Source organism: Electrophorus electricus, chromosome 14, assembly GCF_041902795.1.
Source record: "Electrophorus electricus isolate QZ-2024a chromosome 14, ASM4190279v1, whole genome shotgun sequence".
Classification (NCBI taxonomy): Eukaryota; Metazoa; Chordata; class Actinopteri; order Gymnotiformes; family Gymnotidae; genus Electrophorus; species Electrophorus electricus.
The window spans coordinates 15,632,740-15,643,740 of record NC_137510.1 but is presented as its reverse complement, the minus strand read 5'-3'; the positions used below and the strand labels follow the sequence as shown (position 1 = coordinate 15,643,740).

General features: G+C 39.0%; 1 long non-coding RNA gene across 2 annotated transcripts; it reads left to right on the top strand.

Annotated features, from left to right (window-relative positions):
* The first annotated feature begins 460 nt into the window (after positions 1-460).
* On the top strand, positions 461-9,915 carry LOC113572207 (uncharacterized). 2 transcript variants are annotated; one of them, XR_003410083.3, is made up of 5 exons: positions 461-639; positions 748-827; positions 7,953-8,076; positions 8,282-8,404; positions 8,516-9,915. It is a non-coding gene; the product is annotated as an uncharacterized LOC113572207 (long non-coding RNA). The 2 variants fall into 2 exon arrangements; XR_004776590.2 differs by having other exon boundaries at positions 462-639; positions 7,958-8,076.
* The last annotated feature ends 1,086 nt before the right edge of the window (positions 9,916-11,001 follow it).

Below are 11,001 nucleotides of genomic sequence, written 5' to 3'. Positions count from 1 at the left end.
AGAATTGACAGTCTCTTACTATAGTTTTTCTGGAGGCTTCCCTGACACATTGGATTTTCTATGCATTTTTTTTCAGATAGCAAACAATATACTACATACAAGTAATCTAAAATCTGCCAGGTGTAATTTCTTTAAGTCTAGGAAAATTTTGATGGCATTTCTACAGGGTATGCTTGACATGGTTCATAATAAATATGCTATCCATCCCCCATCCATGTCAACATTTGAACTTTTATTAGCCAAGGCTTCACGAGTATGTAAAATACACGGAAAGCTAAAGTTATTTCGATACAATTTTCCTTCGATGCATTTTTCTAAACAGCAACTTCGAGAAATCCTGCCTTTCTCCCTCTTGGCTTCTTTCGTACTGCTTTCCTGGCTGATCTGATTATTTTTCCCTTCACGTTTTGTCCCAATAGCAAATTACCAATTCTATGAATTGCAAAGCAGCCTCCGAGACGCTGAGGGGTAGAGGGGGGAGATGCGAAGATTGAAAGGGATCTTTGCAAACACAATCACGTTCTTAAATGGAAATGTGGGGCTTTAAACAAATCTTACATCTCTCCTGTTTCAGTCGTCTAAACTCCGCAATCAGGCACACACTCCTTCTAAAACCGCAGCTGTTTAGAAGATCTTTTGGTATCAGTCCTATTTCAATTATTTATTCTAATGTATTTTATTTATTTATTTATTATTATTTCGCTAACGTATTTGTTCGTATTTGTATATTTCTCTTGTTCTCATTAGGGTGTTTCCACGGGCTTTGGAGGAGAAATACGCCGAAATATTTAGGAAAAGTCGACATTAGACCAGAATGTTTCGCCATGGTAAGTTTTCACTCTTCCTTTTCTTCTGTCTTTCTCAGCAAGTGAACGGGCTTTGCGCGTTCACGGGAGTGTATGTTCTTAGGGTCACAGGTGCTCGTCACCACTCTGTCAAAGGCGTGGTTATGTCCAGTCATCCTTTATTTATTTATCTCAATGGCAAGCATAAGAAAGGTGTAACCTACGGTGTAGCTATATTTGTTCCAGCATAGGTTATAGAAAGGAGTAAAGCACATAAGCTCTTCAATTAATATTCCACTGTCGCTTGCTTATCATTTATTGTATCCTGCTTTACAAATCTATGTCTGTGCTCCCTGAAATCGCTTATTTATTTTAACATTCTTTTCAGAACTGAAGATTGCATATAATGCTCAATTAATAGCACTGAGTAGACCATTCTACTCCTAATCCTGATGTCGTTGATATGGTTCGTCTCATATCAAAACGCTTTAATTTCATGCTTTTAAATAAGCCAACCTTTTGTACCGTTAGAACCAGATAACGCACACAGAGAGACACAAATGATCAGTTTTGTCTTGTTACATCATGAATCCGTGACACTGAATTATTATGTAGCCATAAAACACAGACTAATAGATGACAAGGATGTCATCTAAGGTCTGATATAGGGGTGAGTCTGATGTGGTTGCCAACAGAGTCCCGAAGACTCGTTTCCGAGACGCACTTAATGAGGAGGCTTTACTGTACAGTCGTGCTCATTTGAGAGTCTATAAAAAGACCGGTCATTTCTGTTCAGGGAGCCGTGTCAAAGCAGTAGCACAAACCAACTCTTGTGCTTTGCCTGCCGGCGGAGAGAATGGCTAAAGAAGCGTCCAGATGCTTGACTCACTTGTTCGCAAATAATATGGCCTTGTGTGGCGCGAGGTGAATTTTTCCTGGGATGCACGAGGTTGCTATGGAGAGCGGGGTTGAAAGGATTGCACTGATCATTCTGATGAATGATTTGCTATACAGGAAAAGACAAATAATAGGCCCTGTTCTGTAAGATTTCTATAAGACAGTAGGGAACAGTCGTAGTCTTTGACGATTGAGGATGCACTAAATTTGGCAACAGTATTTGGCAGCCTAGAGTTAAAGGAGAGGTTATGTTTGTTTGTAGCTTGTAATGTAACTTTACATTTAATCCGCTATTACGCATCACTTTACACGAGTTTTAATATCCTGTTATGTCAAACCTTCTCCTTACTGAAATATATGACCTACTAGCATACTAAACGCAAACCCAAATAAAGCAAAATCATTCACAGAAGAGAGCATGTGTGCCTTTCACACAAGCCATTTTTGTTTTATTGTAGCCTACGTAACCGTTGCATTTTTCGTGCACAAGTAAAAAGGTTTTTTTTTTTATTGTGTCGTTATATTACATGGGGGATTATTGCCCGGGATTTGTCAGCAGGCCTTGCTTCTGTAGTCACGTGATTTTATCTTCACGTTGAAAACTCCTTGTCTTATATATAATTAGAAGCGAACGCGCTTAACCTGCTCTGTCAAATCCGTAACTAACCACATTGTTTAAAAGGACACAGATCAGACATACAGTATCCAAAACGAAATAAACGAAAATTTAAATGGTTATAGTCTTTAAAATATAAACTCGAATGGCGTGGATATCTGTTATTTTGGATACAGGCCTATAGTCACTTTGCTTAAGTCTTGATTAACTCAGCTTTAGATAATTGCTGAAGTTGCCTATTCAATATCAGTAAATACTTAAAAGTAAATGCAGACTCACTATATCAGAGTTTTTGCACAGGCTTTCAGACAGCAATAAAAAGCTAAAAAAAATTACATTCTAAAAAATAAAATATAAAACAGTGAAGTATTTTGCTAGGTGGGTTATGACTAACTACACTGTAAGTTTATATTTCCAGCAGATGTTTTGTTGATGTCACTGAATAATTTAACTTCTTGTAATAGCACACAATTTACACAATTCGTAACATTTTGTCGGTTTGTTTGATTCAAGTAACCGGAGGTGAGTCTTTGTGATTAACCTTTTTACCATGAATGTAGGTGTTTAGCGGGACTGCACTAGGCATACGCATGCAACAAAAATGCGTAATCAAAGAAAAAAGGAAAGAGGGTTTAACAGTGTGCACTAGTAGGATTGCTAATGTACTCGGGCATGGAAGCCTTCTTACACTGAGACTTGCCTTCTGTGTCGTCTTTTAAACGCCTGTATAGTTCAGATTTGTTAATAAACTATATCGATTTACGTAGACCTAAAGAATTGGAATTAAAATTGCCCGCACTCGAGATTAACTGTCAAGTCCTCTTTTCCACTCATACATTTAGACGTTTGTTTTTCACCAATTCGGTTTGACAGACATGGGTAATGGGCAGCCGCGCTTCATGAGTAACCAGGCGTTTACACAGCCGTCCTGTGCTTTTCAGGTAGCACTCTCACTCTTTTTGCCTAATGAACTCAGGCGATTCTGCTAGCAATCCCGAGGGAATGCAAGGGGAATGTTTCCCTTTCGGTAAAAGGTGTGAGCTATCGTTCTCCATCTCTCGACTTATCTTTGGGCTAATTAGGCGGTGCTCTGAAGACGCCAGCATGAATATTCATACAAGGCGCCATCGCGCAATTAACCATGGAAAGAGTTACTTCAGTCCCTGGCCAACGCTGCGCGAAAAAAAAAAAAGAATGGGATACTTTTCCCCTCGCCACGGATGGAGCTGTCGTGTCGAGCCAAGCTATGTTTGAACATAAAGAGTGTGAGAAACGGTAGAGACGAAACATGACATTTTTACCCAGTTAATTATCTGCACAATAAGTAGTCTTTTTTTTTCTTAAACAGAAGACAACTGTATAATATATAAATGTTACTCATATTCCATTTAATTGTCTGTGCACTGTAGACAGAGTTTATGGAGAAAAGTTTTAAAAGTAATCTAGATCTAGATTTATATTAAATATTTTAGGAGAGGGAATTATTAAAATTGTCTACAAAAGTTCACAGTTCATCCTCTCACAGGATGTGCACAGTGAAACCTTACATTTCAATAGAGCAGATGCTGCATTACAATTAACTTTCTATTCCATCACGTGAAAATTTTGCATTTTACAGTGGACTTGTTACAATTTTCATCCCTTCAAAAATCAAATATGTGCTCAACATAGTGAATTGAAATATAGCATGGAGGACCGAAAATCAAAATGGACTCATACATCTCAGAACGCTCACAGCACATGCACGCTTGTGCACACACACACACACACACACACACACACACACACACACACACACACACACACACACACACACACACACACACACACACACACACACACTTTGTTTGGTGCCCTAACCTGTGTGGCTGCTGCTCTGTCCACTGAGGCCTCAATCCTCTACTTTGAATTCAAGGTGATCTTTATCCTGTCCCCCTCCTGGGTGTGCACTTGCCACTGGCTTCCATAAAGACGTGTTTATGTATGTATGTATGTGCAGAGGGGAACACGGGGAGCTTTTGGAGGGGGTTGCTGTGATAAGCAGTGGAATTTGTGCTCCCTGAATATGGATGGCAGCCCAGCTCTTAGTAAGCAGCTGATATAGAGGTAAACAGCTTGTGGGCTGAAGGGGTTAGAAGCATGCACCTGAATACATTGGGGCTCTCTCCTCTGTCTATCACCACAATGGCTGATCAAGTCACTATTATTTCTTCCCATTCCCATAATGTAGTTTGCCTGAAAATGTTCAAGGACCTGCTTCCACAGAGACTGACTTGCTCTGATGCCAGTTGAGATACCCTTATGTTGAGCTCAAGAAAAGCCTGCCACAGCAAACGGTTTCTCTCCAGTTTCCCTTGGTGCAAAGGCTGTCAGGTGCAGACAGTATGACTGTGTTGTGTTGCTTCAGTATGCATTTGTATCATGATTAATTAACCAGAAAGGTGACTCTTGTTTTTCAATCTTTAATGTGTCAGCTTTACTGTTTGAATGCTAATATCTGATTTTGAATCAGCTCTGTTGTTATAACAGTCCATCTTTTTTGTGCTAGAAAACACGTTTCCTTTATCTAAACAAAGTCTCCTTCCATAATTGGACTAATTTAAAAATGCTTTTAGTTCATAACTTAGTTTGAGTCATATAATTCTCAAAACAGCCAGGTGAGAGATGGAAAAGAGGATTTAATTACATTAAATGAGCGGAATGCTGGCTTTAATTTGTCGTTAAGCGATCAAGATTTAAGCAATGCACATAAAACTATCTTTCTGGTTTATTTTTAGTTACATATATTCTAAACCATCCAAAACCAAACTAAGCCAGTGCTATTTTGTGGGTTACTGTCAAAGAATGGAAATCCTTTTTTTCATATATGAAAAACACTATATTAAAAACAACAAATGTTTATTTCTTTATATGACAGGAATTCATTAAGTACAGCAGTTGCTTCTGAAAAACAGGCACAAGCACAAAAAGCTAGAGGTGCTTTCTTTTAATTATGAGAGCTTTTGCACTTTTGTGTGGATGCACTGATTTTGAAAAACTGTAATGGAAATTCACGAATGTAGTATTCGGGGCAGTGCCAATAAGTCTTGTGTTGAGGGGTGTTATGAGACATGCTTACATACATTTTCATACTCCTTCAGGATCACCTGTACATTGACTATGCAAATGATGTACTATTTTACATGAGATGGAAATGTCACGGTTACTATAATATGTAATTACTACCTAATTACTATGTAATTATCCTTTAAATACTTTTACAAGATAAAATATATACTGGTCATTTAAAAAAAACTGAGAAAAAAAGGATTAATTAACTACTTAGATATTCTGCAGTGATATTCTAACTACTTAGTTGCTGATGTTTAAAACCTCTGTGGTTTATCATTTATCGGTTAAACCTAAGTGATTGTGTAGGAGTCTCTCCACCCTGGTGCTTGCCACATAAAGGGCAAGGGAGAGTCATAACATTGCACTCATTAACATGCACTTGAGAGATGTCCAGAAGCCTCAGAAGCCTCCTCCAAAGTTATTACTGAGCTGTTTCCTTTTTTCTTAGATAGTCATTCATGTTAATGGTTATTTATGCTAAAGGCTCCACTTGCTCAACCATCCCCTTTGGCGATTGTGTATGTTTCAGTGTTTACCGGACATGTCTCTTTCTCCTGCTTTTGTGTTTTTATTGTGCTTTAAGGCCTCTTAGAAACAACATGACTTTTAGCCCTGTCCAAACTCATCTAACCAATTGGAGAGCTGTAATGGTGTGAGGTCATAGGATTCCTACTGGTGTGGAGTTCACGACATTAAATCTGATAGAAGATAGAGAGGTCATAACAAGCTCACACAATCAGGCGTAATGAGCAGATGTCAGGAAATCGCTCTGCCACCATAATAATGAACCCACTGAAATGTCGCTTGTCTGTCACGCTAATTCCTTACATGACTCTGTGGAGTAAAAGTCCACACTGTTTCTGTCTGGTCAAGTCCTGATTAGATGTGACCCGTTCTTTAGATGAGATAGGGACAGTGAGTGGGTGAATGTCCGTGGCGAAGTAGGTTTTGCCAGAGAGGGGTCACGACCAGACACTGACCGCCTGGGTCTCAGCGATGTCTGCAGTCAAGCACTTGCTGGCAGACTGAATTGAGTTAGACTGCGTTTAATTGTGGATTGACCGGTCTGAGAGCTGCTTGTGCTTGGGTCACTCCCGATAGCAGAGGTGGAGTCCCCAAAGCCCAGCTGTAATTTCAGCCCAACATATCCTGATACGGACAGAGAACGGCTGAGGGTGAGTTCAGAATGCACGACTGATGACTCTACGAATTTCTATGGAGTCCTGGTGTCTTTTTATGAATACAATAGAATTTAAAAATGTCATGCGAATATAAACCAGCTGCCTTCAAAAAACATCAATACTTTTAGTCAAAGACAGTGCTTAGTTCCATAGTAACAGGTGATACTTAGCTACAAATATCAAGTAGAAATTAAAAATGCACACAATAACAGTCTAGGTCTAAGGAGCTAAGGAGGGTTCCTTGAATAAGAAAGAATAGAAATGCATCAGAAACAGACACACACACACACACACACACACACACACACACACACACACACACACACACACTACTGAGGGAGTGGTAGAGATAGGGGCAAATCGACTTCAAGTTTGCCCTTACTGACAGCCTCTCACTTTCGCTGTCATGACAATTAATCACCTCGTTAGCTAACGATCACTGTGTCGATACTCCCTCCAACATGGTGTTTTGGCAAATACTAGAGACCGACTCTTTTAACAAACCCTTACAAAACTCTTCTCCCTTTATTCTTCCTCTACAAAGCTTTTTTTATCTGTTCTTTTTTTTTGCTCTGATTTTTTTCCTCATCCTGCTACTAGCGTCACAGAAGCCCACTCGGCTGATTTAGTTGGTGCGAACACACTTTTCTCTGGACAGGCAACTCAGAGCGCTGCACTAACATTTTGTTATCTGTAATCCTGCAGGTTCCCCCTACCAAAAGAGTGTAGTAACCTGCCTCTCTCACCTAATCCGCCCGTACCTTTTTGATGCAATTTCTCTCTCTCTCTCTCTCTTCCCCTTTCTACGGAGGGCAGGAAGCCTGGCTCAGGAGAGGTATCTCTGATTACTGTACTTATCTTCCAGACCTCATGTATTAGGGGGGTTCTCCAGACCCAAACCCTCCCCACTCTCCCCTCTTTCTCTCCTGTTATTTACACTCATTTTCTGGCAATTAAAAAGCCTCTGAGCTGCAGGTCCCACAGTCCATCCCTCCACCACCAATGGATTATTTCAGCCGTCTGCTGAGAAGCCCGCCCCTTCTTCATGTTCTTACTTTGTTGATTTGCTGTTAAAAAAGTGCATGTTTTAAATGTGCTGGAAATGAGGAAATTCACAGTTTGCTGGTCATCTGCTGTCCGTCAGTTTTGATAAAGCTGGCTTCACCATGCAGTGGATTTGTCTTATTGACATATGCTCATTCGACTTAAAAAGGGACTTTCCCACCGACATCAATTCTCAATTGCCCAAGCGCGGACTTGATTTGATTTGAGTGCTTTGTACTTATGTGAATGCTCACTTAGAATGCGAATGCTTACCTCCTCGTCTTACCCGTCCATGCGTATTGTGTGTTTGGTGGCAAGGGCAGTGTGGAGATGTGTGTGTGTGTCTAGGGAGTGTTGGCTAGGCCAGTGAGCCGCGGTGCTGTTGACAGTGGTAAATGATGCCGTAGCAAGGCTCTCTGCTAATCACACAGTCCACCCGACAGTAAGACTCACCATCTCTCTCTTCCTCTCAAACTGTTTTTTTCTCACTGTTGTACACACACACACACACACACACACACACACACTCTGACCTGTAGTCTTACCTGCAAACAGAAAACATAGAAGACATAATGGAAAAGGACAGGACAGTGACACACACACTCACCTACGTGTAACCCGCCTAACTCCATCATCTCTTTCTACAGACTCGTGTGAGCAAGCGAGCTTGGCTGGAAAAGAAACTTCGACCTACTTACCAGCTACTTCTGAATTAGGAAAATTCCAAAGTGATCCATTAGGAGTTTGTTTTACTGCATCCATTACTAAAAGTCAGTTGAAAATGATTATTATTCCTGATTATTTATACCCCTCTTCTTTTAGGGAGTACTCACATATAGGCGCATATGTACTCACATACACTCCTTATGTGTGTCTCACAGGGCTGGATGTGTGTGAGGTGTGAGAAAGAGTGAGGCCCAGGTGTGCTGCCTAAAGCAAGAACATACACTCCCAGGTAGGTCTCCAGGGACTCATCACCGAGACGATCAATTTCCATCACACAAACGCACAAACGCATGTGTGTACTCTTGTGCACATGCACGGTTTTCTACTTCTTTCACTTGTGTTCCATTTGACTAGTCTATTCTTTTTTGAGCACAAACTGTTAATAGAGTGAAAAGTTTTGCGATTTGTGTTACATTTTGGAAAAATGGAAATGTTTAGTGCTAAAATGTTACATGAGAAATATTAAATGTTGAAAGTACATTAGTTATCAGGTGGCATGAGCTACACATGGCAATGAGTGTGGGACCCACGAGGTAATAATAATAATAATAATAATAATAATAATAATGATGATTTGAGATAAAATATGTGACAAAACAATCTTTCATGTTTATGGATTGTATTACCTTAAGCAAGACAGTATCAGAAGTTCATAGATAATAAAATGGACCCAAGACCTACAATAAGATTAAAATGTACTGCACAATGTCTTACTGATAGTCATTTCAAATATTTAACATCCCAGTACATGTGAAAAGCACCTGCACAGTACCTATATAAGACAGGTTTATTATATTTTTCAAATTAGACACTCAACAGGAAAGATCATTTTTTCAATGGTTGCATTTGGTTGCTTAACACAACAATCACTGAATTTAAAAAATGATTGCAGGCTTGGGAGTAGTTATTTGCAGCGGTTTAGTAATATGTGTGTTATGTTTGAAGTATAATGCTAATGTATGTTTTAAATAATATGTGATTCGGCATCAATGTTACAGTTTAGTACTGTCTGTTAAATATTCGAAGGATGTGAAAATAAAGGAATTAATTCAGTTAAGCAAGAAAAGTCCCCTGCAATGTCAACCATTTAAGATAAGATTAATTTTTAGTGTTGTGCCAACTCAACCTTAAGAAAGACTTAATCAAGACCAAGACCTTAGCCAATAAAGTCAGAGTTCATACTAAGACTAACAGGATTGTGGGTCAGATTTTATATGGTCACAGTTCTATGTTCCAGACCAGGTAAAAATGTACCTGAATGTATGATGACTGAGACATGTGGTCTTGAGTCCCATCTTTAGTACTGCAACACTGTTATTTTCTTTATTGATATTTGCAGATTTCTGAATAGTTTGACCTGGTGGTAACTAGAAATATCATCTTTATAGTGTGTGTAGATACTGGGGTGCAGACGTTGGTTGCTTAATAATATTGTAACCCAAATAAACTAATATGAAATAACTGCAAACCAAAGCACACACTAGCTCATGCCCTGTTCTTGCCTATATTTTATGCAGTGTTAAATGATGATTCTAAGAAAAGAATAAAAAAAACATTAATATCTTTTGAGTCACTTTTTTTTTTGAGTGTACATATGTATTTGTGTTAAAACCTAATCCCTAACTATATACTTAACATCCTGTATCTAAATAATAAGGGAAAAATAAAACAAAATAAAACAACAGAACATTATTGTCATTACATCTGTCAGAGTCACACACTTCCACAGCAAAGGCATTAGTCAACATTAAAGTCGACATACAGTCAACATTAAAGATTGTTTGGGGAATTCCACAGTGAGAGCTTTTCCAGTGATCAACAAAAACAAATGTCTAAACTGTCCAACAGTAGAAGAGGTAAGGGCCATTAGTATTCTGAAGTCAACACTTTTAGCTTATATTAGCCAAATGAAATATTCTTCAGTGTGAAATACCATTTAGACCATTAATTCTCCCCCCAAGTGCTTAAATATAAGTACGCATCAGTGAGTTATCATGTGCTCTTAAATAACAAGGTGTACACATTAAAGGTCATTTTTCCCACACCCAGATCAAGCCTAAGAATAGACTAACAAGAAGTGCCAGTGGTGATTCATCATTGGCAATTTGGTGCAGGACTAGGCTTAATCCATCGTTGAGAACCTCCCCCAACAGTACTATAAACGTGAGCTTTGCCAAAACAATGAGACTGTAGCTCTAATTGTGCTTTTGCTCTTGATTTTTTTAAGTTACACTTGCTGTCAAGCAACTTAGCATAATCATTTCAGATTTTTAGTGTGCTTTTGTCTCACTATGCTATTTACAGGTTTGGTACGTTTCTGGATATGAGTTTCTGCCAAATTACTAATGAAAAAACAACAACAACAAAAACCCATTCTAAATGTGTGGTGAACTTCAGGTAATTTTGTTCTTAGTTTGTCAGCTGCAATATTAGGAAATTCAGTCTCTGATTATATCTTTTGTGTGTTGTCATGTTTTAACTGTAAACACATGCACAGAGGATTTTTAATGGGTTTTTTTGTGGTTTCAAACCTGCAAACAATACACACACTGCAAACCTGTTACCTTGGCCAAGACTACCAGAGTTTAGGACCTACTGTGATCTACTGGCATTTACCTCCTCAGCTACATGAATCAATAAC